The following is a 26,159-nucleotide window of genomic DNA, read 5'->3' as shown; positions in this document are numbered from 1 at the left end:
TCAGTGAAAAACTCACCAGAGTCCTCTGAATCACCAGTTTTCCCGAATCAAAGGCTCAGCAAAGGGCACAAGTATTCTCTGCTCATCGATCAACAGAGATGTATTGGTGCATCTGCCTCCACCTTCTTCCAGTCCCCCTCAGCCTCCTCATCTAGACCGATGGGATCCACACTTTCTACTGTGTTTTGTTGACACTTCATACCCACTAACATGCGTGGACTGTGTACGCTGCCGAGCCGGACGACAGTGCTTGTTCAGTGGTTTGCAATACTCTCTAGGCTGAGGCTGAGTCAAAGAAAGTGGTGTATTTCATCTCATCATCATTCCCCTGGCTAAATTCCCCAACCTCTGCCTTCCCCACTGTGCTTTCTACTTCGGGTATCCATGAGATCTTGTTGGTCCATTGAATAGCTTTTAATGTCTGATCTCGCCCCAAGATATGTGTGTTGAGTTTTTGTTGTTATTTGTTTATTTTGCTTGCGTGTGTGTGTGTGTGATTCAAGGTTCTTAAAGTTTGAGTAAATCCGTTCCTGGTTCCCAACAGATAATGAAAAGGAATGTACAAGCACACTTCTTTTCTTGTTTATTCAAAAAATGTTTTACAGTGAATCTAGTACAGGATATCTGTTATGAACATCATGAATATGGAAGAAAAGAAACATATATATGTGAACCTACCCCCACTTGAGAAATCATTGAGGTGTCTCTGTACTCCTCCTCATTCCCTTTCTTTGTCCTCCAGTGTCCTACCCTCCCCACTCCCTAAAGGTCACAATCTGATTCTTGATTTTTTCTCTCATTCTTCTACTTTTTTGTATAGCATTTTATCATATATGTATGTTTATCTAAATATTACTTCTGCTTGGTTTGAACTTTACAAATGTTATATTTCCTTCTTTCACCAAACATTATGTTGCTGAAATTCAGCCATTGATGCTTGCAACTGGTAGCTCTAGTTTAGTTTTCCACACATTCTTTCCTTCACATAAAGGCGGGTATGTCTGCACAGCCCATAGAACGGTTCCTGGCTCAGAGTGGAGCTCAATAAATATTTGTTAAATTGTGGAATGAGACTGACCCCCGACTGACTGTAATGCTAACACTTGTTTCCCCAGGCTGGATTCTCTGCCCTTCGCCTCTCTGCTGAGGATTCTACCAGCTCTTCTGCCCTCAGTTAATTATACTTAAGAAATTTCAGGGGGAGCAAAAGAAACCCGGGAGACATCCTACGCACCTAAAGACTACAATGCCCCGAAAGTATTGCGATGATCTTGCAACAATTTGTTTACTTTCCTCCTGGGCGAACTTCCGGAATGTGTGGGCGGGGCCAAAGGACTCCTCCAATGAGCGTGTCCGCGGCCGGAGGGGGCGGGGAAGTTGCCGGGTGGGCGTCTCAGCGCCGGCGCGGAGGAGCGGAAGGTTGCTGGGCCACCGCAGTGGGAGGCGTTCCTGAGCCGCGCTAGCCGAGCCTAGCGGAGCCGGGTGTCGTCGGGCCGGGCTCTGCCGCCTTCTCCCGGGCTCGTTCGTTTCCCCGGCCTGTGTCACAGCAGCCGGGGCCCACCAGGCCCTAGCCTGAGGAGGCCCTCCTTCAGCTCGCGCTTTTCTTCCTCGCCTGACGCATATGACGAGGGCCTGCGCGGCACCCTCGAGGATGCTTCTGTTTGCAAGAGGTGCCTGGGGACGTGGGGCTGGGGACCAGGGCCTGGGGGCTGGTGGGAGGCGGGGCGAGCCGGGCTTGTATCTGAGGAATAGGCTTGTGCGCCAAGAGGTGCCCGTGAGGTCGCGCGACAGCTGTGGGGCGCGCGGAGCGAGGGGTCTCTTCGTGCACTCACATTCATTGAACGTGCGGTGTGTGCTAGGCACGGGGCCAGCCCGGGGATGCGGTGCCCGGGAGTCGGGCGCTGAAGCGGCACACGTGGTCTTGGCTCCTTGGAACCAAGTCTTGCTGGAAGGACAGACGTGAAGAAGAGAGTAACGTTGGTCTCGATGGGTTCCGAGGAGTGCAGCTCTCCCTCTTGTAAGGGATTGTTAAGGCACCTTCTAGTTTTAGTTTATTTGTTGTTGTCTTTCAAAAGAAATTGATCGGATCTCACGGTATTTCTGTGCTGTGTCCGTTTCTGCCTTAATATGTGGCTTTCTAATTCTAGATGTTTGTTTTTCTTTTTTTAACATCTTCCAGTGCGTGTTTGAAATAATTAAATGTGGAGTGTTGTGCTGTATTTTTTCTCCTTCATGTTTTTGGAGGAGCAGAGGAGAAATTTTGAACGACTGAAATGTTATGATTCAATTTGTTTTCTTCTTACAGTAACTTTGTATGGAATTTTTTTTTTCCTGTTCCTGGATGTTGTATGGACAGGGTTCCTAGTGTGAGAGAGCCCACTTCTGTCAGGATGGTGAAGCGCAGTTTCTTTAAACATAACGCAATTGGGAATTAAGGAGTATATTTTGTTTCTCTTTCCTTTATGCAAAATCCTTCCTATTCCTTTTTTCTTTCCTTCCATCCTCTTTCCTTATGGCCCCGTCTCGGAGGAGCACCGCCTCTTTTGCCAATTTCTGGTTCTCCCTTGGAAGCAGTGCTTCTCCAAGGCTGACACCTCCAGAGCCTTTCCCCTTGCAGCAGCGTGCTCGTGGCCAGTGCCCAGCACTACCCAGTCCTTCGCCTGTGTTGCGTATTTCAGCAGGTAGTGTTGGACTTCCTCTTTTGAGGGTGGTTTGATGTGTTTTATCTGATTCCCCCATGACCTTGTCCTTTCCATGGAGTCTTAAACCTTGCAATCCTCCACTCTGCCAAAGGCTTTCAGTCGTGGTCGGAGCTGGGCTGGAAGTTGGCATTTCTTTCTGAACTTGCAGGTCATTTGAAGGTTGTGGTGATCTTGGCCATCTTGTGACGCTACAGGCTTGCTTCTATGTGGCTTCGTTGGTTCTCCTTGTTGACTGTATGATTTGGAGGAGGTCGATTGTATGACTGTGGAGAGTTTTGGACTCAGGGAGCTGTCTTGATCTTCCAGACCCTGAAGGCTCTCCCAGAGTTCTTCCCGGTATCGATTTTCCCAGGCCTTTCCCACACGTGATGTTCTTCCTGTTGTTTTCTTGATCCGATGGTATTTCGATGCCAGTTTCACTTTTAATTGATGGATTGTGTCCTTGCTGCCTATTGGTCATCTGTATTTATTTCTCAGTAAATTATTTATTGCTACCCCTTAGCAATTTCTTAGTTGGGTTTGGGAGCTCCTTCTTCAGTGTGGATATTAACCATTTGTCTATTTTACGTGTTGCTCATATTTTTTCTGAGTCTGACTCATCTTTTAACTGTGTTTCTAGTATTGTTGCTAGATGGAATAGTGTATCTTGGGAGTCTTTGCACATTAGTGGAAATCTTTTTGTTTTTGTCTTCGCTCATGGGTGAGAGATTGGGTATCGAATGCTTATCTCACAGAGTTTTGTCCCTCGTCTCTGTCCACACACATTGCTCCATTGTATCCTAGAATTGCAGATGAGCAGTCTAATTCCAATGTGTCCTTTTTTTCTCTTTCTTCCTAAATCCCTAGAGAATTTTATTTATTCTTAAAGTTCCAAAACTTTCAATATGTGTTATGGTCATATTTTTTTTCTCATCAATTTGGCCTCATATCTGATGTGTTCCTTTTGATGATCGGGGCCCTCCTTGAGTTGCAGAAAGTTTTTTCTGAGATGTGTCTAAAGATTATTTTTGTCATCTGCTCTGCTCTCTCCCTTAGACATGCCAATCATTCTTCTATTGAAAATCTTTTTCCATCTCTGGAATCTTCTTCTTATTTTCTGTCTTTTCCTTTATCTCCTTCTTTCTGGGAGAGTTTCTCAAGAATGGCTTCAACATCATTGATTCAATTCCCAGTGATCTTCATTGTTTCTAAGCTGCATGTAATCTTAACGGAAATTTTATTCTTTCCCAAATACTTTCTCTTTATCTTTTTGTCTATTTCTCCCTTGCCACCCTGTCCCTTTACATCTCAGTCCCTCAACTTATACAAGTTTTCATTTCTTGCTTCATAGAGCAAACAGTTTCCTGAATTTTCCTGAGAACACAAACACAGCAGAAGCTTTCTAAAATACAGCTCTGTTTCCTCAAATAGAAGTCTTTCAAGGACTCTTCTCCTGACTTTTCAGCTGAACATTTCTATGTTCATGCTGTACAGTCTTGAAGAAAAATAAGACAAAGACATATGGCTGAGATATATGTTCTGATTTCCACGTCGGCGTATTCATGAAGGAGCGAGAAATGGACAGCCTTTTCCTATTAGTTAGAGGTAATTTCTACTTAGTTCCTATCAGGTTGCTATGTGATCTTTTCCTTGTTCCTGCTCTGAAGTTGGAGAACTCGGTGATGTGCACAGCCTTGAGCCACATTTCTATTTTATTTTTTTTATTTTTATTTCTTTCTGCTGATGAAGAGCTAACATCCGACGCCAATCTTCCTCTTTTTTTCTAATTGAGGTCAAAAGAGTTTATAACATTGTGAAATGTCAGTGGTCCGTTATAATTTGTTCGTCACCATATCAGTGTGCCCCTTTACCCCTGTGCCCAGCTCCCTCCCCTCTTCCCCTCTGGTAACCAGTAAACTGTTCTCTTTGTTCGTGTGTTTACCTTCCACGTATGACTGAAATCACATGGTGTTTGCCTTTCTCTGTCTGGCTTATTTCACGTAACATAACACCCTCAAGTTCCAGCCACGTTGTTGTGAATGGGACAAGTTTGTCTTTTTTTATGGCTGAGTAGTATTGCATTGTGTGTGTGTGTGTGTGTGTATAAATATATGTGTGTGTGTGTGTGTGTATGTACGTATATGACATCTTTATCCAGTTGTCAGTTGATGGGCACTTGGTTTGCTTCCGTGTCTTGGCTGTTGTGAATAATGCTGCAAGGAACATAGGGGTACATAAGTCTCTCTGAATCATTGATTTCCAGTTCTTTGCTTAAGTACCTAGTCATGAGATAGTAGTGAAGAGACTGTCTTTTCTCCATTGTATGTTCTTGGCACCTTTGTCAAAGATTAGCTGACCATAGATCTGTGGTTTTATTTCTGGGCTTTCAGTTCTGTTCCACTGATCTGTGTGCCAGTTTTTGTACCGGTACCATGCCATTTTGGTCACTATGGCTTTGTAGTACATTTTGAAGTCAGGGATTGTGATACCTCCAGCTTTGTTCTTTTTTCTTAGGATTGCCTTAGCAATTCGAGATCTTTGCCCCGTATGAATTTTAGTATCCCTTGCTCTGTTTCCGTCAAGAATGTCAGTGGGATGCTGATAGGGATTGCATTGAATCTGTAGATTGCTTTGTGTAGTATGGACGTTTTACCTATGCTTATTCTTCCAATCCATGAGCAAGGAGTCTCTTAACATCTCTTTAAGTCACTATCAATTTCTCTCACTCATGTCTTATAGTTTTCTTTGTATAAGTCCTTCACTTCCTTGGTTAAATTTATTCCTAGGTACTTAATTTTTTTAGGTACGCTGGCAAATGGAATTATACTTTGAGTTCCCTTTCTGTAAGTTTGTTGTTGGAGTATAGAAAAGCAACTGAATTTTGTAAGTTGACTCTGTACCCTGCAAATTTACTGTAGTTGTTAATTATTTGTATTAGTTTTCCAGTGGATTTTGGGGGGTTTTCTATATACAAGCTCATGTCATGTGCAAACAGTGAGAGTTTCACTTCTTCACTCCCTATTTGGATTCCATTTATTCTTTTCTCTTGCCTAATTGCTCTGGCCAAAACCTCCAGTACTATGTTGAATAAGAGTGATGATAGTGGGCATCCTTGTCTCGTTCCTGTTCTCAGGGGGATGGCGCTCAGCTTTTGCCCATTGAATATGATATTGGCTGTGGATTTGTCATATATGGCCTTTATTATGTTGAGGTAATTTCCTTGTATCCCTATTTTTTTTCATAGTTTTTATCATAAATGGCTATTGGATCTTGTCAAGTGCTTTCTCTGCATCTATTGAGATGATCATGTGGTTTTTATTCTTCAATTTGTTGATGTGGTGTATCACATTGATTGCTTTGCAGATGTTGAACCATCCCTGTGTCCCTGGTATGAATCCCACTTGATCATGATGTATGATCCTTTTGACGTATTGCTGAATTCAGGTTGCCAAAATTTTGTTGAGAATTTTTGCACCTATGTTCATCAGCGATATTAGCCTGTAGTTCTCCTTTTTTGTGCTGTCCCTCTCAGGCTTTGGTATCAGAGTGATGCTGGCCTTGTAGAATGTGTTAGGAAGTGTTCCATCCTCCCTTGTGTTATTTTTAATATCTTCTTTTAGGTTTGTTAACAGTTGCTTTACGAACTTTGCTGCTCCTGTGTTGGGTGCATAGATATTTATAAGTGTTATTATTCTTCTTGATGGAGTGTCCCTTTGATCATTGTATACTGCCCCTCTTTGTATCTCTTTACCTGCCTTGTCTTGAAGTCTACTTTGTCTGATGTAAGTATTGCGACATCTGCTTTCTTTTGTTTGCTGTTAGCTTGGAGTCTCGTCTTCCAGCTCTTCGCTCTGAGCCTGTACTTGTCATTGGAGCTGAGATGAGTTTTGTGGAGGCGACAAAGTATTGGATCTTGTTCTTTAATCCATCTTGCCACTCTGTGTCTTTTTATTGGAGAGTTCAGTCCATTTACATTGAAGGTGATTATTGATGTATGACGGCTTAATGCTGTCATTATATCACTCATTTTCCAGTTTTCCTGCATTTCCTTTGTTTCTCGTCCTGTGTGTTTTGGTCTACCCATTGGATTATGCCGTTTTTTATGCTGTGTGTCTTTGTTTTTTCCTTATTTCTTTTTTGTGTCTCTGTTCTGCTTTTTAGTTTAGTGGCTGCCCTGAAGTTTGTATTCAGAATCTTGTGCATAACATAGTCCCTTTTCTGATGACCTCTTATTTCCTTGGTCTAAACTGATTCAGTCCCTTTCCACCTCGCCTCCTAAGTTATTATTCTCATATCTTATTCCAACTTGTGTCATGAGTTTGTGGTTCAAGTGACAAGATTGTCTTTGTTTTTGATGTATTCCTTCCCTTTAGCCTAATGCTGTAGTTGAATATTTGCTATCCTGTTCTGATCCTGTCTATCTGTTGGTCTCCTTACTCTGTGTTTTGTGACCCCCCTCTCCCCTTTGTCATTTTTTTCAGGTGTGAGGGCCTTCTTGAGGATTTCTTGGTGTGGGAGGATGGGTCTCATGGCTACTAAGTCCCTTAGCATTGTTTGTCTGGGAAAGTTTTAATTTCTCCCTCATATCTGAAGGATGTTTTTGCTGGCTAGAGTATACTTGGCTGAAGATTTTTATCTTTTAAAATTTTGGATATGTCATTCCATTCTCTTCTAGCTTGTAAGGTTTCTGCAGAGAAGTCTGCTTATCTGATAGGGGTTCCTTTGTAGGGTATTTTCTTCTGCCTTGCTGCCCTGAGTATTCTTTCTTTGTCATTCATTTTTGCCACTTTTACTACTATATGCCTTGCAGTAGGTCTTTTTACTTGGACACATCTAGGAGATCTGAAGGCTTCCTCCAGACAGGTTTCCCTCTCATTGTCTAGATTTGGGAAGTTGTCTGCTGTTATTTCTGTGAGCACGCTTTCTCCTCTACTCTCCTTATCTTCACCTTCTTCAATACCTATAATTCTTATCTTGTATTTTCTCATTGAGTTGGATATTTCTCGGAGGCTTTCTTCATTTCTTTTTAGTCTCCGTTCTCTCTCCTCCTCTGTCTGGAGCATTTCAACATGTCGCTCCTCTGTGGTGTCCACACGAGCATTCAGGGAATCTGTATTTTGTTTTATAGCTTCCATTGTGTCTTTCATCTCTAATATTTCTGATTGATTCTTCTTTATAGTTTCAATCTGTTTTGTGGACTAGCTCCTGAACTCGTTGAATTGTTTCTCTATATTCTCTTTTACCTCATTGAGTTTTTTGACAATAGCTCTTTTGAATTCATTGTTGCTTAGTTTACTTATTTCTGCATCCTCAGGACTGAATTCTGGGTGCCTATTTTCTCTCTGGTCTGGAGATTTGATGAATTGCCTGATGCTGGAAGGATGAGTCTTTTTCCCATTGTGATAGTATTGTTGCAGTTACAGCATGTTGCCAATGGATGGGGGTCGAGAGCCGTGTATTCTGAGCCCTCCACCTTCAGCGGAGATGGCCCCGCGCAGTGCGGGTCAGGGGCAGGGCACTTTTTCCTGCATGCAGTCCAGGGTTTCCCGATCAGCTCTCGCTATCTGGTCTCCTGTGGTCTTGGCTTGATGAGGTCACCCCTGAGTGAAAGCTTTTGCCCTGTTAAAGGGCTTCCCTTTAGGCCGCAAGGGCCCTAGGGAGTCCTGGGTGATTCCACAGACACGCAACCCCTCCCCCACTCCTTCTGTCACGGAGCCTCCCTGGCAGTGACCACAGTCTTTAGGGGAGGGAGCAGAGTTCTCTCTTACCCTGTGCCAGCGCCTCTGAGGCAGGGCTCCAGCCTCTCCACCCTCTGTCGTGTGGCTGCCGTGACTCTCCGAGGATTTTTGTGCTTTTAGGGTATTTTCTTTTGGAATAGGGTTGCTCCTTTTTGTTCTGTCTTGGAGGGGACAGAGTCCCGGGCAAGCTCACTCCACCATGATGCTGATGTCACTCCATTGCTTGTTTAATCTTGAAGTTGGTTTTGTCTAAGGACAGCAGCACCTGCTTCTTTTGTTTGCCATTAGCTTGGAGTCTCATCTTCCGTCAGTTCACTCTGAGCCTTTGTTTGTCTTTAGAGCTGAGATCTGTTTCCTGGAGGCAGCATAACGTTGGGTCTTATTTTTTAATCCATCCCACCACACTCTCTCTCTCTCTCTCTCTCTCTCTCTCTCTCTCTCTGTTTTTTCTTTTTTTTTTTTTTGAGGAAGATTAGCCCTGAGCTAACATCTGCTGCCAATCCTCCTCTTTTTGCTGAGGAAGACTGGCCCTGCGCTAACATCCGTGCCCATCTTCCTCTGCTTTATATGTGGGACACCTACCACAGCATGGCTTGCCAAGCTGTGCCATGTCCACACCTGGGATCCTAACTGGCGAACCCCGGACCGCCAAAGCAGAACATGTGCACTTAACTGCTGAGCCACTGGCCCGGGCCTACACTGTCTCTCTTTTGATTGGAGAATTCAATCCATTTACATTTAGAGTGATGATTGATCTATGAGGGCTTATTGCTGCCATTTTATCACTTGTTTTCTGGTCGTTCTGTATTTCCCTTGTTTCTTGTCCTTTGTATTTCGGACTGCCAGTTTAGTTTGGTAGTTCTCTAGAATGATTTTCTCCGTATGTATCCTTTGTGTCTCTGTTCTGATTGTTTGTTTAGTGGTTGCCATGAGGTTTATCTAAAAAATCTCATAGATGAGATAGTCCATTTCCTGATGGCCTCTTCTTTCCTTAGTCTAAAGCAGGTTCCATTCCTTTCTTCATCCCCTTCTAAGTTACTTTTGTCATAACTTCCATTTTCTGATGTGAGTTTGTGGTTAAAATGATGAGATTACGGTTATTTTTGAGGTGTTCCTTCCCTTTATCTTCAATATTATAATTGGTTGCTATCCTGTCCTGAGAGAGAACTGCAATTTTCTGATTTTGTCTGCCTATTTATCTCTTTGCTCAAGGCTTTTTAAACCCTTTCTTTTTCTTTCTAATATGAGGGCCTTCTTGATCATTTCTTGTACGAGGGAGTCTTGTGGCAATGAACTCCCTCTGCTTTTGTTTATCTGGGAAAGTTTTTATTTCTCCATCATATCTGAAGGATAATTTCGATGGCTAGAGTCTTCTTGGCTGAAAGTTTCTGTTTTTCAGAATTTTGAGGATATTGTTCTGTTCTCTCGTAGCCTGTAAGGTTTCTGCTGGGAAATTCGGTGAAAGCCTGCTAGGGGTTCCTTTGTAGGTTATTTTCTCCTGCCTTGCTACCCTTAATATTTTTTCTTTGTCATTTACTTTTGCCAGTTTCACTAACATATGCCTTGGAGAAGGTGTTTTTACATTGATACAATTAGGAGTTCAGTTAGCTGCTTTCTTTTTTTTTAAAGATTTTATTTTTTTCCTTTTTCTCCCCAAAGCCCCCTGGTACATAGTTGTATATTCTTAGTTGTGGGTCCTTCTAGTTGTGGCATGTGGGATGCCGCCTCATCGTGGTTTTGATGAGCCGTGCCATGTCCGCGCCCAGGATTCGAACCAACGAAACACTGGGCCGCCTGCAGCGGAGCACGCGAACTTAACCACTCGGCCATGGGGCCAGCCCCTCGGTTAGCTTCTTTTACTTGTAAATCCAGTTTCTTCCCCAGGTTTGAGAAGTTCTCAGCTATTATTTCTTTGAACAAGCTTTCTGTTCCTTTCTCCCTCCCTTCTTCCTCTGGCATACCTATAATCCTTCTGTTGCATTTCCTAATTGAGTCAGATAATTCTGGGAGAATTTTTTCATTTCTTTTTTATCATAGTTCCGCCTCCTTCTTCTGAAGCATTTCTGTATTTCTGTCCTCCTAGCTGCTGCTTCTGTGTTCTATAAATCAGCCCTGTTATTCAAGGACTCCAGATTTTTCTTTATCTCATTCATTGTGTCTTTCATCTCCAACATTTCTGATGGGTTTTTATTTATAGTTTCAGTCTCTTTTGTGAAGAATTCTGTCTGTTCATTAAATTTTGTTCCTGATTTCATTGAACTGCTTTCCCAAGTTTTCTTGTAACTCATTGAGTTTTTTAATGATAGCTATTTTGAATTGTCTTTCATTTAGATTGTAAATTTTTGTGCCTTCAGGACAAGATTGATTTCTGGGTGCTTGTCATTTTCCTTCTGGTCTGGAGTATTAAAGTGTCTTTTTGTACTATTTCAGGGGGTGGATTAGTGCTTCCCCTTAGTGGAAGTGTCTGATCGCAGATTCTACCTGCTACCAGTGGGAGGGGCAAGAGCTGTGTATTCTGAGTCCACTGCGATCCCTGGCATCTGTGCCTGTCCTTTGGAATCTATGCTGACTGGGCATGTCTGCCATTGCCCGCTCACTGCTGCTGCTTTAGAAATGTATGTGCATGCACTCTGGTAGGAGTCCCTTCCTCTGGCTGAGGTGGTGTGTCAGGTGGAGGGAGAGGTGCTTTGTTTTGCATGCAGAATCCTGGGGGCATTCTGCTCTGCGCTTGCTGTCTCTCCCCCTGGGGTGCTTGCTTGATAAAGATGCCCCTGCAATTCCTTGGCCTCCTCTGTGTGGGGCTTTCCCACAGCTGTAGGCAGCTCCAAGAGTAAAGGCATTCCTGCAGAAAGCTTCCCCTCCCCGCTCTCCTCACAGAGCCACATGCAGTCCTGTGCCCTAGATCACCGTCAAGGAGGAAGATGAGATCCCCTTACCTCCTTCCACTTCCTCCTGGGGGTACAGCATCTCCCCCTCAAATGTATGGCTGCCTGGATCTCTCAGACGTCTGTTGTGTTGTGTGAATGTTCTCTGTTGGTTTATGAATGTCCTTTGCATTGTGTCTTGGGGAGAGAGTCTAAGGGAAGAGCTCACTCCACCATGATGGCGGATGTCACTGGTTTTTTGTGGGTGTGTATGTGAGCTGCCATTAGCATGGCAGATGGGTGGTGTAGGTCCGTACCTGGGAACCGAACCTGGGCCACCGAAGCAAAGTGTGCCAAACTTTAAGCACTAGGCCACTGGGGCTGGCCGCCAGATATCTAGTTTAAAATAGCCAAGTGTCACGAAACTTTCTAGTTTAAAAAGTCACTCATTCTTTAAAATAATCACCTGATGTCTAAGAAGAGATATTGAGATACCACTACCTTATTGTCTTTGTACAGTATTTAAAACTCATTCCTGGATGGGCTATTTCTGCATACGTGGCTAAAAGCTACAACTTCACCATGGCCGCCCCACAGCTCCTTTCCTTCCACGTGCACGTTTCAGCTCACGACTGATGCTGGATGAGGGTGTTAAAGACTCTGAATCCTCCACTAAATAGTTTCCATACTGAGGGAGATTTGAATTCCTTCGCTCTGATGAAAGAAAGTCTATGCTTGTGACATTTCTTGAAATATTTTACCATGAATGGTTCCACCAGTCTACCTGTAAGCTTTAAAGGTTTAACTCATGGAAGTTCTTCTGGTTTTCTAGCAGCTAATGGTGAAATATTTCTGGTTCCTAGTGCTATTGAAATTCTTTGTCTACTCTTGAGTTTTTACATCTAGGTGAGTCTGGGGAATGGCTAGTCAGAAAGTACCCACTTGCTATTCATGATTCTGAGCTAAGTAGATTGTGAATATGTCGCTCTGCTGCATAAAATTCTCCAAGGGTTCCCAACTATGTATAGTGTCAGGTAGAAAAGCCTCTCAGAATAGCATGTGAGCTCTTTACAATCTGGCACAATCCTATCATTTCAGATTCATGTGTATTCACTTCCTGCCATAGATCTCAGACTCTCACTACACTAAACTATTGATCTCTTTCTCCAAACCTGTCAGGAAATTTCAGACCTTTCTACTTCTGCTCATATACTCTTCCTTCTGCCTGTAATGCCTTGCCTTTCAATGGGAATTGATATTTGTCCTTCACAGTGGAACAGAAATAGCACCTCCTTTTTCTAGTATTTCCGATGCCCAAAGCAAAGTTCATGACACCATTTTCTTTGGCCCCGTTACTGTGGCCTAAATGTTGTGTCTCCCCAAAATTCCTTTGTTAAATCCTAAGGCCCAATGGGATGGTATTAGGAAGTGGGGCCTTTGGGAGGTGATTAGGTCATGAGGGCAGAGCCCTGAGGAATGGGATTAGTGCCCATATAAAAGGGGCTTCTGGGCCGACCTGGTGGCACAGTGGTTAAGGGCACATGTTCCACTTCGGGGGCCTGGGGTGCACCCGTTTGGATCCCGCGTGTGGACATGGCACCAATGGCAAGCCATGCTGTGGTAGGCGTCACACATATAAAGTAGAGGAAGATGGACATGGATGTTAGCTGAAGGCCAGCCTTCCTCAGCAAAAAGAGGAGGATTGGCAGCAGATGTTAGCTCAGGGCTAATCTTCCTTAAAAAAAATGAGGGGGCCTTCAGAAACCCCTGTAGCCTTTGTCTCACGGAAATTATCTTCTACTGAATTTTTCCTCCCTTTTATTACCTCTGTTCTCTGCCTCCAGAACCCTGATAAAAGAAAGGGCAGACATGTATGCTGCTTCACATTTCTCTCCTACATGCCATCATTCTGCCGTTGGCTCTGGTCTGCAAGATTCCACTGACTTTATCACCAGATCACTGACATGTTGTTAACCATCCCCATTCTCTTAGTCAGTCTGTCCACTGAATTGTATTAGTGTCAAACATATTTTTAATTCCCAGACACTCGTTTTCGTCCTCTGATTACTCCTTTTTTGCAGCAGCAGTCTGTTCTTACTTTTGCATGTGCCATCTTTCCTATCTCATTAGAGTCATTTCTTACTCTTTTAATATTGTTTTGTTTCCTGAATGATCTTTATTTCCTAAAAACACAATTATTTTACTTGTTAATCTTAATGTGAGTCACGTATGTGATTTTTTTCTTCACATTTGTTGACCCTTGGCTGTTAGTTCTTGTTTGTGAATAAAGATCTAGGCTGTTAAGTGGTGGGAGTTCCATTTGGATTTGTGTAGATCTCTCTGCCAAGAAACTGCTCCCTGGATGAACCTGTACTGGTGGGTCTGGTGCCATAACTGGAAAATGACAGTTCAGAGTTGTGGGGGTCAGCCGGCTGTGGAGAGCAAGTCAAAAAAGGGAGGACTTGACTTGAGCAGTGAATTATCTTGATGTGTTCCTTCTTGAGAAAAGCTGCGTTGCCTCTCCTTTTTCATTAAGGTGCCTGCTGGATGTTCCAGAGTTTCCTCAAACTCTGCTTTGCTTCCCATTCATGGTCCTACACTCAAATGAGGAGGCATCTGCATGTAAGCAGGTCACTTTCTTTAGCGTCCACAGCTTGGATTTTTATGTGGGGGCCAAAAGCCTCTGCTGTCTGCTGTATATATTTGGGAGGAGGGCAGGGAAGAGAGATGTGGTCCAACTAGCCCAGCCTTCCCAGATGCATTCTTTTAAATCAAAAGTATGCATCATATATATATATATATATACACACACACACACACACATATATATACACACCCATATAGTGAGCAGTATGATAACAGTGCCAAAATGGCTGAAAATTCTGTCTATCCTGTGTCCATGCCCCTCCGCAATGTGACTTTGGAGCCCCTCCTAGCAAGAGGTGGCATTTGTTTCTCCATCTCCTTGAATCTGGCTTGGCCCTGTGGCTTAGTTTGTTCATTGGGATTCTAGAACAGTGACATGAAGGAGAGACTTGAAAACCGCTTGCACACTGGACTTGCTGTCTCTTGCTGCCCTTGTAAAGAAGATAGGTAAGGGGCCAGCTTGGCGGCATAGCTGTTAAGTTCGTGCACTCCACATCAGTGGCCTGGGTTTGCCAGTTTGGATCCTGGGGGTGGACCTACACACTGCTTATCAAGCCATGCTATGGCAGGCATCCCACATATAAAGTGGAGGAAGATGGGCATGTATGTTAGCTCAGGGCCAGTCTTCCTCAGCAAGAAAAGGAGGATTGGTGGCTGATGTTAGCATAGGGCTAATCTTGCTCAAAAGAAACCCAAAATAAGTAAAAGACAGGAAAGTTAAAAATACATTTTTTTCCATATGAATTCTGAGCTATCAGAAGTAACAGTCCTGGGTGCCAGCCTGGTGGCTCAGCAGTTAAGTGTGTACGTTCCGCTTTGGTGGCCCAGGGTTCGCCGATTCGGATCCCAGGTGCGGACATGGCACTGCTTGGCAAGCCATGCTGTGGTAGTCGTCCCACATATAAAGTAGAGGAAGCTGGGCACGGATGTTAGCTCAGGGCCAGTCTTCCTCAGCAAAAAGAGGAGGATTGGCAGCAGTTAGGGCTAATCTTCCTCAAAAAAAAAAAAAGTAACACTCCTGTGAAGAAGCCCAAGAGGATGACAAGAGACATGTGGCCCATTTGCTTCTGTTGCTCTGACCAACTTCCTGCCAGACACATAGCTTGTGACAAAGACTTCCCTAGATTATCCAACCAGCAGCCAATCTACAGCTGACCATGGATGCCTGGGATACAGAGCCTGGGAGAGATGTGCTGAGTTCACACAGATAAGAACTGCCTAACTGATCCAAATCATGAACTAAATAAGCAGTTGTTGTTTGAGACCACTAAGTTTTGGGGTAGTTTATCACCCAGCAAGAGCTAACTGATACAAACACCGCATTGTATTGATGTTCCAGCTACTGTAGATACTCTGATAAACAAAGTAGATAAGGCCTCTGTCCTCAGGTGATGAGAAACAAAGAAATAAATGAGTCAGACAACTTCAGAGATTCACACATGCTCTGAAGGAAAGCAAGCAGGGTGATGTGACTGGCTCGGGTTGGGATCTCATTTAGATACTGTGATCAGAGAAGAATGCTTTGAGCAGCTAAAGTTTGAGCCAAGACCTGAATGACAGGGAAAAGCCAACCATGTGAAAGTCTGGAGGTAGACTGTTCCAGACAGGAAACAGCAAGTGCACAGGCAGTGAGCTGGGGAGATACTTCACGTGTTAAAAGGACATAAAGAAGGTCAATGAAGCTGGAGTTGGTGAGCAAAGGAGAGAGAGAGGGGAAAGATGTAAAGTCAGGAAACAGACCTTGGGGGAGGACTTGGCCTGTGATTAATTTCAGTTACCTTCATGCTTGTGCCCTGTCTCATCTCTGTCCTTGATGTTTGTGGACTAGGAGCTTGGAGCTCTCAAAGGACCCCTGTGGGAAGGGTCCCTCTTTTCTCCAGCATTTTGGTCTACATCTTTCTGTGATCTGTTTTCATCAGTCAGATCTATCTGCTTTCTGTCTTCTCGGATTTCTTCAAGATGTCCTCCAGCTGACTGCCATTCCAGTTTACTAGCATTACCACGGATTCATTCTTTTTAAAATACAAGATGGTTTTTGGGGGCATTTTTAAGGACCTTCGTATATATTAGTCCCCAAATCACCATCTTTAGTTGAAATTCTCATATCTCATGTTTAAATTTGGAGCTCTAAGCCCATAAATCTCCTATCCCCCTTTGTTATCCTATCTTTTTCTCTGTTTCTTCTCTTCTCAGCTTGTCTTTACAGTGGCTGGTGAGAGGCCAGCCCTCAATGGGCTCTTTATTCACTATCCAAGAAATATGTCCTGAGAAGCTTTTATCTGCAAACAAAATGGAGGCCCTTCTCACCTACCAGTTGCCCCTTTGCAGCCACTTGCCTTGCTCGGTTCCTGCTGAGTTGAATACGCTCATGCAAACAGCCCCTGCTGGGACACTGAGGGGACACAGGGTCAGTTCTTCCCAGTGCCTTCCACTTCATTAGACACTTCAGGTGTTTCATTTCCTAGGGAGGTTTTGATGTCTCAGAATTCATATGCCAGAAAACTGTATTTGAACACCCTGGTCTTCCATCTATCTGTCTGTCTATGTTCTATCTTCATTGAGTTTTGGGTGCCACAAATCATTAGGTGGCACATAGGATGTCATACCTGGGAGGGATGGTCCATGTTACCCTTTTGAGAACAGGAGACGCTACACCCTTGCAGACCAAGAGCTTGGCCTTCCTGGACGTTTGTAAAGTTTCCAGGCAGGGAATCTTCACTTATCTCCCTAAAACAGATAAATATACTTTTGTACAGAGATGAGAGCACGTGAAAGGTGAGACCAGCAATCTTCAGGGCCCAGTGCTTACTCATAATGTTTTCTTCCACAAATCTGTTGGGTCCTTTGCAGAAGCCCAAAGTACAAAACTCTTTGCCTGCCCTGCATTTGCCTTACAGGAATACCACTACACACTTCCCTCCAACCCAGAATCAGAGGCCAGAGCACCTTGAATGAAGAGGAAAGGAGGTCCATATTCTCTTTTCTACCCCAGGGCCATTGCGAGTGCTGTTCCCTTCACCATTCTCCGTGCTTTTCCTCCAAGTCTCTTACTTATCCTGGCTCTTACTTATCCTTCTGGACTCAGCTTATATGCTGCTTGCTCGGAGAGGCCGTCTCTGCTTTTCTGATCTTCCCTTCCTTCCCCAAGTGTAGTGGATGCTGCTGGTGCCCTGCCCGGGTCCACTTCACTGGTGGCACACTCTTTCCTCAGTTGCTGTGAGTATTCATTGCTCAAATGGAGCTGCCTTGCCTGGGAGGTTACTCCTGGCCGCAGGGGACAGTCAGTGGCCAATGATTGACTGGGGCACAAAAAGCCGGAAGCCTGGCCTCAAGGTGGACCAGAGCCTTCTGGGATACGAGGGATAAGTTAGTCTCCAGCTGAGACAGCCCCTTTGCTTAGTGTTCTTCTCCTGTCTGCTGCTTCCCTCACACTGCACCCCCTCCAGAGAGCCCTCCTCCAATAAATCCTTTTCACCAGAATCACTGTCTCAGGCCCTGCTTCTGGGAAGCCTGACCTAAGGTACTGAGAAAGCTTTCTTTAAGAGGTTTGTCTGTGTATTTACACAGCGAGGACAAGTTTTCTCTCTGACCCCTGTGCCTCTAACAGTGATGGAGAGTCACATGAATGGACTCGGATGCGAATAGTCCCCCTGGAACTGGCCACACAGCAGCCCCCCGTCTGAGGCTCCTGAAGAGCTTCTCTAGGAGGTGGAAGGGGAAGAAGAAAAAGAGACACTGCACACAAGCAGTTCACCAGGAGGCTGTGCTGTCATTTCTGAAGCAGAGCTCTTTGACCTGCTAAAAAGGGGTATTTTTTAGAGGCTTTAGTAAAATCATTGAATCTAAAATTCAATATAAATGCCACTTGTTAATTTTTAAGAACCCCGTATCTGTTCTTTCCCTGAAGTGAAACAAATTTGGTTAAGGATGGGTGTTTCTGAGTTTATTTCCTACACAGTTGAAAGCTCAATGCCATGGTTAAGTCTCTTGTCCCAAAGGTAACGCCTTGGGAGCCACAGCAATAGCACAAACTAATGAAACAGGAGGAATTCATGTTTGAAGAGCCAGAGCCTCTGGAGACCTTGACTCAATGGCCTGAGCCCCACAGGATGGTTTCGAATTGAGTTCCTATGCAAATGTTTTTAAACACCAGTCCTGTGTCACTTACACATTCAATACTTAAAATTTAGATTATCTGGAGGTGACTCTTGAGATTTAACAATTGTGACATTTTCTTGAGGCATGAACTCAACTCACACATCCTGCAAAGTTGGCAGATGGTGAGTGAACGAGGTGACCACTGAGCATCTACTTGGCATGTGTGCAGTAATTCACATGAAGGGATTTAAATCTTTCCAACTGCGAATGTTGCTAACAGCAGGGGAGAGCTGGGGGAAAGAAATGGCAGGTGTTTGAGGGTCTGCAAGACCAAAGCTCTCACAGCTGTCGCGTGATTACTATAGGCCCTCCATGTCAGCCACCACAATGGCTGCTTTAGAATCTGATTTTCCAGATGCACAATTAAGGATACAGAGGCACTGATGTGCTGTCTTAGGAAGAAGATGGAGCTTGGGTGTCTGTTAAATTGGAATTTGAAGCTGATCAGGGTTGTGATCCCCTCTCTGATTTTCCCAGCTTCTCGTACCCGCAGTTGAAGAAGCCGTGTCCTGATAGTCTCAGGCAGACTCGTTCCGCCGATTCCTTATTCCCAGTGCAGGTTTGCTTTTCTCTCTGCATCTTTCTTTTCTGTTTATGACACCACCATCTTAGTTGCTGAAGTTTCCAACCTTGACCGTAGGCCCCTGTATGTTTGTCCTTCTTATGTCTTCTCCTGTCATTAACCTCAGGGCCACCTCCACCCCTTATCTTCTGGCTATGATTCCTTGGGCTCTTCACGGGATGTGACCATCACTTCCATCCACTTGAGTCCTTCATGGGCCTGGCCTCGCCTTGGACCTTTGGGTGACTCTGAGTCTCTCCTCCTCCAAGAGCATCATTATGGGGACCCATTGGGAAAATCCTCTACTTTGGCTCTGCTCCCAAGGTCTCCTCCTACAGCAGCGTGTGCTGCCTTTTCCCTATCACAGGAAGCGTGTGAGATTAACTGTTTTGACTGCTTTCTCTTGTTTTAAAGAAAGCAACACCAAGATGTGTGTTTCCTCCCAGAAAGGCTAGAGATAGGCAATAAGGAAGGGGAAAATGTGTCTGCAGATCTGTAGCTTAAAGCTTCGTGTGTTTAAAAATCATTCTTGTTTGTCTTTTATATTCCTATAAAATGCATAGAGAGTTTTATCCATCAGTATTCCAGACAAGATCAAAGAAGCCTATGTTCTGATAGCACCATTAAAGAGGAGGGGCCCCTCTCTCCCTGCTGCCCCTTAACAAAGGGTCCCGTGAAAGCTAGGACAGTCGCTCTGACACCTGCCCCATCACCAGATGAACCTCAGGAGCTCTGGGCCCAGGGGTGTCCTGACTGGAGCCAGAACACAGGAACAAGGGAGGTGATAAGACCTGAATAGTACTTGGCATTGGATTTGATAGACTCTGCAGGGACTGAAAAACTCTTTAGCCAGTTTTCTTCTTTTACTGTCTCATAGTTTGTATTTCATTTCCATCAAATGGCATGAAAGCATGTTATTGGCCAGCAAGATGATGAAACCCTGATGTGGACCTACCCTAAACCTAGTGTGAATTCTGAAATCCTCATGACTGATCACAGTGACTTCTCCTTCCACCTCTTCAGCTCTGTTTTCCCCTGGAACCTCTTGTCTGTCTAGCTCAGGATCTCCGTGCTCACTCCTCTCTGGCCTTGCTTGTTTCAGCCCAAGGTTAGCCACTTTGCTGGTTCTCGTGAGCATCCCTGATGCCCTTGCCTCTGTGAACTTCCATGACCCCTGCCTTCCCATCCTCAGCCGTGCCACTCATGACCCCCTTCAATATCTAGAATGTCAGGCCGCACCGAATAAAATCACAAGTTATTTGCTCTTTATCTAGTTGGCCCTTTGATGGTTCTAACGTCCTCAATCCTTCACTGGTTGACCACAACATATTCTTAAAGTACTCCAAACCTGTTCCACTCTGATCAAGGTCCGTATTCCATCCCCACTGCCAAACTCGGCAAAATCATGTTTTGTGGGGACCAAGTCCATCAGTGTGAGTTTTCTCAAAATCTCTCTCATCTACATCAAATTCATTTTTGTATTTGCCCCTCTCTTGTTTTTCTTCTTTCCTCCAATAAAGAAATTTCTCTTGGTATTATATAATCAAGTTGAAAATGTACATGCTCCCTGACTCAGTATTTTTTCCTGTCTCTTCATCTCCTTGCTTATCTTCCTGTTGACTTATTCTATGTATTTTTTTTAGAAGGTCTGTTTAGTTCTTAGGAGGATGAAGCTGTAGAGAGAGCCATGCTAATTATGTGTGTCCCTTTCCTCCAGAATCTCAGCCTCCTTCAAAATAGACACAGAGGTCGGACACTGTCATCATGGAGCTCAGAGGTCAGTGGGGAAGATGGAGTATGAATAAAGTGTTACAACACAACGTAAGTACTATAACGGATGTCCACTCCAGGTAGGGGTGTGGCACAGAGCAGCAGATGAACTCAGTGGGTGTGGAGGCAGGAAAGCGTTACAGTCAAGGAACAGCTGAGCTGGATCTTAAAGAATTATTTGTTCAGTAGACAAGGTGGGGAGGTAGCCATTAAATATTTGTTAGATTAGTAAACGAAGGGCATATCCCACAGAGAAAACAACGGGTATCAAAAGAGTGACGAAGTGACACAGCTCTGTCTCTTGAGGAAAAGTGTAGGCTCAGTCTAGCTAAAGCAGGTGGGAGGAAGAGAGAGCTGGCAAATGGGCCTGAGAGCTCAAAAACTAAAATAAAGAACATACCTAAGAAAATTAGATGAAGGAAATAATATTGATAAAAGCAGAAAATATTGGTTCAAGAAATCATAAACACAGTAGCATTAACACTTAATTCCAAGAGTTGTTTCATGAAAAGAAAGAAAGAGCAAGAAAGGAGAGACAACAAGAGACCAGAAAGGCAAGAAGAAGGGATGGAGGGATGATAGAAAGAGGTCTTGTAAGTTTAATCAGGGGAAAAGGAAAACACGTACAAAGTAAATGTATTGAGAGTGTACTTATAGAGGGCTCGATGCTTCCCAGGTCCTGGGCAAGGTGTTGGGGACCAACAGCTGTATAGACAGACGCGTTGTCTGCCTTTGAGGAGCTGAATTTTGAGGAAGAAAGTGCTTCTTTAAACACGTAACTACACAGACAAAATATAACCCACTAATTGAGAGATGTGAAGGCAAAGTCAAGAATACAGCGAGAGGCTGGAGCAAGGTCAGAAATTAACTTGGGGCTGGGTGCTGGGTCGTGAAAGATGTGGCGTTTGAGCCAGCATCTGGGAGAGGAGGATGAGTTAACCAGACAAAGAGTGACTGCAGAAGCAATCCAGGGAGAAAACCAGCCCGTGTGAAGCTCTTGAGGTAAGAAAGTCCAAGTCACTGGAAGAAGGTGAGTGGGGCTGCAGTGAACAGAGGAAGCAGAGAGTTTCCAAGACTTACAGGGAGGGTGCCAACAGTGTCAGTTTGGCCAGGACTAGGGGGAGGGTCCTGGCATGTAAGACTTTCAGATTTAACACTGGGACAGTCCCAGGCAAACCTGGATGAATTGGTCACCCTATTTACAGGCCTCATTCAAGATTTTGGACCTTAGCAGCAGAACAGTGTGGCAGCCATAATCGAGGCAGCTATAGTGAGGATGGAGAGAAATGGACGAATTCAAGAAATATTTAGATGTAAACTGACAGAACTTGACAAAATGATAGCCAGGGAAGGGGTTACGGCAGGGGGAATAATCTAGAATGAACCGCAGATTTTTCTGGCTTTGGAAACCAGAGGGATGTGCATTAAAAAGGAATGAATACCGAAAGAGACGACGCTAAAGTTGTTCTTTGACATTAAATGTCAAGTGAGAGCTCGAGGTTTGATCACATTTGAGCACACAGGAATAAATTTTGGTACCCTCCATCTCTCCCACCCCTCGGATTGAAATAGAAAGTGGGCCTGGTAGAAACCCAAATGTGCTCCAGACAGAATTTGGAATTCAGTTTGAACCTGTAAAGAAGTGGAGTGTTCCTCACCCTGATAAGGGGACAAGACAACATCATCAGTAAAAGGAAAACCGGAAGGCTTTGTTACAGACCGCATTCAGCCTGCATTCAGATGGCATGTCAAGAACTGTATTACTCTTGTCCCCTCGTCCAACTCTTAGACTCCCATAATTAACCCAGAGGAAGTTGTAAGTGAAATAATTATGAGGTCCTTTCAAAACTAGACACTTGACACATGTGTTATAGAAACCTTATAAAAAGGAAACTGGATTCTTGTAAATTTTAAGATTATATTAATTCAGACACAAAGACACTCCTATGAATTTTCACAAAAATACTCAAATCACAGAGTTTGTTCTGCCTGCCATTGAGATGTGGGGGATTTTGCTGTGTGTACTAAATTCTCTTCTTCTTCTATTTATTTACTTATTTATTTCCTTCTTCTCCACAAAGCCCCCCAGTACGTAGTTGTATGTTTTAGTTGTGAGTCCTTGTTGTGGCATGTGGGATGCCACCTCAGCATGGCTTGATGAGCAGGGCTATGTTCGCACCCAGGATCTGAACCGGTGAAGCCCTGGGCTGCCAAAGCAGAGCACATGAACTTAACCACTCGGCCACAGGGCAACCCCTACATTCTCTTCTTTAACTGCCCATGTCACGAGAGCACAAGACTAGAGTGAAGACAAGCACGGGAGACCAAGGATGAGAGTTTATTGAACATGAAGGTCTCATCCACATTCGAAAGCACAATCCCGGTGAGACCTCAGTCATGTCTCTAGACGGGTGAGAACTTGCTTCCAGTGTCCCTGAATCCCAAATGGAAGGATGCTTTTCCTGTATGTGGGAGCCGAACGCCAGGGCTGGGAAGGGCTGCCAAAACCATTCAGCCCAGTCTTACATCCGCAGTCTGTTTTTCAACACTCCTTCACTCGTTTATTAATTTAACAAATATTATTGGCACCTGCTGTATACACAGCACTCTTCTAGGGACTTGGGATCTGGTGGTGAACAAAACAGACACCAGTTCCTCCTGCCGTTGACGTTATGTTCTAAAGAAAGGATTCAAGTAGTAAACAATAAGAATAAGCAGTAAACATAGTGAGTAAGTAAGTTACATAGTACCATAGGTTGGAAGGTGAAAACAGTGCAACAGAGAAATAGGAGGGCAGGGAAAGAAATCAGAGCGATGGTGAGGGGGCAGGGTGCAGCTTAAATAAGGCGGTTGAGTAGCTCCTTGTGAAGATGATGTTTGAAAGCAGATTTGAAAGAGGTGAGGCAGTTAGCCACGGGGATCTCTGGGAGGAAAGCCTGGTTGGTGGTTTTATTTCCCTCCAAGACAGTCCCGAGTACTCTAAAGTGGGATGTTTAGCAAAGTGCTCCACTGGGTTCAGAAGCTGGGCTTTGCTCAGGTCCCACTCATGAGTTGTGTGTCCTAATCAGTTTGTTCTAGAGTACTCTAAATAGCCCACCACCCTCACAAGTCCCCTGCCCCCAGAGCCCCTGCTTCAGCTCTCCCTGCTGTAGGATAATGGATGTCGTGGAATTGTCTGTTTAGGTGTACAGCTTCTGCAGGAGGAAGTACAGAAGCTCCGAGATTAGGCCACACAGGGTCAAAACCTGCTCCTGCTGCTGACTGGCTGTCTGTCCTTCATCAGGTCATTTAACCTCTGTGAGTCTCAGTTTCCTTATCTGTAAAGACAAGATGATCATGTCTGTTCAATGGGGGTGTCATTAGTATTCCCAGAGAAATTGTGTGTATAGCGCTTGGCATGGTGCTTGGCACACAGTAAGCACGAACTAAAACTAAGACTCTGGTGGTGCCCACTCCAGTGCCATCTCCTTGAGGGCAAGGCCCCTCTTGTCATCCATTCTAGTTGACCAGTGCCTGGCATAGAGCCTGGCCCCTGTAAGGATGGTCGTGAGCAATGGAGTGCAGTTTGTCCAGGAACACCCCGGAGAACACACCCGAAACTTCACTGGAGGACTCAGCCTCCTCGTCTGGTTGGTAAATAGCCACCCATCCATCCGTTCACCAGGATGACGAGTTTATACACACACCAGAATCAGGTTTTTCCTTTTCTTTTCTTTTCTTTTCTTTCTTTCTTTTTTTTTTTTTTTTTGTGAGGACGACTAGCTCTGAGCTAACGTCTGTTGCCAGTCTTCCTCTTTTTTGCTTGAGGAAGACTGTCGCTGAGCTAACATCTGTGGCAGTCTTCCTCCATTTGTTGTATGTGGGACACTGCCACAGTATGGCTTGGTGAGCAATGTGGAGGTCCACTCCTGGGATCTGAACCTGTGAACCCCAGGCTGCTGAAGGAGAGTGCACAAACTTAACCACTACACCACTAGGCTGGCCCCCAGAGTCAGATTTTATTCCTCTTTTTTCCCTGAATTGACTGTCTTGGGAAGAGAAGAGTAGCCAGGTGAGGGGACGTGTGTGGGGAAGTTTTCTTCCCTACAAGAAAGACTCTAATAAATGAGACTGTTTCTTATCCAAGTTATAGTATTTCTTGGCACTTTTTTCTTTCAAAATGTGTTTTTTGTCTAAAATTGAAGCGTAATAATAATAATGAAATTGTCTCGAGTGTCAGGCTCCAAGTTAAAGGTAGGCTGTGATTCTGTATATAGAAGAGCTTCATAAAGAGAAGCAGCACTCTGATCCCAAATGCCTCGCAGTGTGGGTAAAAAGGTACCAAATTAAAAAGACTGTTGCCAAGTTTCCTTTCTTACTGCGTTTTGAGATTCAGAACTATAACGGCATGGCGCTCAGACTCTGTCAGTATGCATTGGACTCTGGTGGCTAATGTGCAAAGTCCATAATTACCCGGCCCTTCTGGATGTCCCAGCAGGAACCAAGTGGTGAGGACCTGCAGGCATCTCTGAGCCTCCTGAGGTTGAGGGCCGGTGGGTGGAAACCCCATTCTGGGCCAAGGGAAGTGGCAAGATAGTCATTCTTGCTGTGAGCTGGTTTGAACACAGATGTGAAGTGAAGAGGTGATAGTGCTGTGACGCTGTCTGCTGTCCAGGCTTGTGGCCCCAGTCCAGCCTGTAGCCTGTCGTTGTGAATACATCCGATGGGCGGCTGTGGCAGTGACTCCTCCTTCCACAGCGGTCTCCTGGCCTGTCGAGGGTGTGTCCACAGCTGAACAGAATTCCCACCAGTTTTCCACTTTGCCCTGGAACAAAGGTTGACCCAGAGCCTCTGAGCTAATTCTGGCCACTGCTTGTTCTGTCAGTAAAGTTTGACTGGAGCACAACCACGTCCACCCGTTTATGGCCTGTCTGTGAGGGCTTTTGAGCTAGGATGGCGGAATTGAGTGGTTGTAGCAGGGGCCTGCAAAGCCTAAAATGTTTATCATCTGACCCTTTGCAGAAATGTTGCCAACGCCATTCTACGTGAATGAAGGTGTCTGGAGTGCTTGCACCCAGAGAAGGTTGTGAGATCATTGTCATCACCCAGACGTGGTAGCAGACACCTGCACTCACACTCAGATGAATCTGGGGCTGGCCTGGGACCTCGACGCAGACATCTGGTTGCAGCCGAAAGACATCGTCCCTCACCTTAAATTAAGGACGTTAACGTGAAATGGACTGGTCTTGTAGTTTTGTTTGTACTTGATTTTTAAGTTTGTTTTGGTTTTAGAGTTGTGTAAGAGCTAAAAGAATAAGGAAGTTTTACCAGGATGTCTGTTTGTAAATATTTAATTTATGTTTGAATAAAAGTAATTCAAGTGACACTAGAGCTCCTGGAGCAGTTTCGGAGAGGGATTTGTACATGACTCAGGTTGGAGAAACATGGCTGAAGCTTCTCCCTCTGCCCTTCACGCTGGCTTCCCTGCCTTCTCTTCTCTCTCTGCTCTAAGCTATATCCTTTAACCCGAGGTTGGCAGACATCTTCTGTGCAGGGTAGATAGTAAATACTTTTAATGATCTCTGCTGTTTAGCACAAAGTGGCCATAGGCAAGGTGTAAACAAATGAGCAAGGCCGTGTTCCACTAAAACTTTATGGATGACACTGAAATTTAAATTGCATTTAATTTTCCTGTGCCATAATACGTTCTTTTGATTGGTTTTCAACCGTGTGAAAATGCAAAAACCATCCTTAGCTCATG

At 44.5% G+C, this 26,159-nt stretch overlaps 1 long non-coding RNA gene across 1 annotated transcript; it reads left to right on the top strand.

Annotated features, from left to right (window-relative positions):
- Positions 1–1,364: 1,364 nt before the first annotated feature.
- LOC138921123 (uncharacterized) lies at positions 1,365–25,782 on the top strand. Its single transcript, XR_011433409.1, has 4 exons — positions 1,365–1,670; positions 20,367–20,470; positions 23,603–23,716; positions 25,421–25,782. It is a non-coding gene; the product is annotated as an uncharacterized lncRNA (long non-coding RNA).
- Positions 25,783–26,159: the final 377 nt, after the last annotated feature.

This window comes from Equus caballus, chromosome 27, assembly GCF_041296265.1.
Source record: "Equus caballus isolate H_3958 breed thoroughbred chromosome 27, TB-T2T, whole genome shotgun sequence".
NCBI classification, from domain to species: domain Eukaryota; kingdom Metazoa; phylum Chordata; class Mammalia; order Perissodactyla; family Equidae; genus Equus; species Equus caballus.
This window is presented reverse-complemented; position numbering and strand designations above follow the sequence as displayed.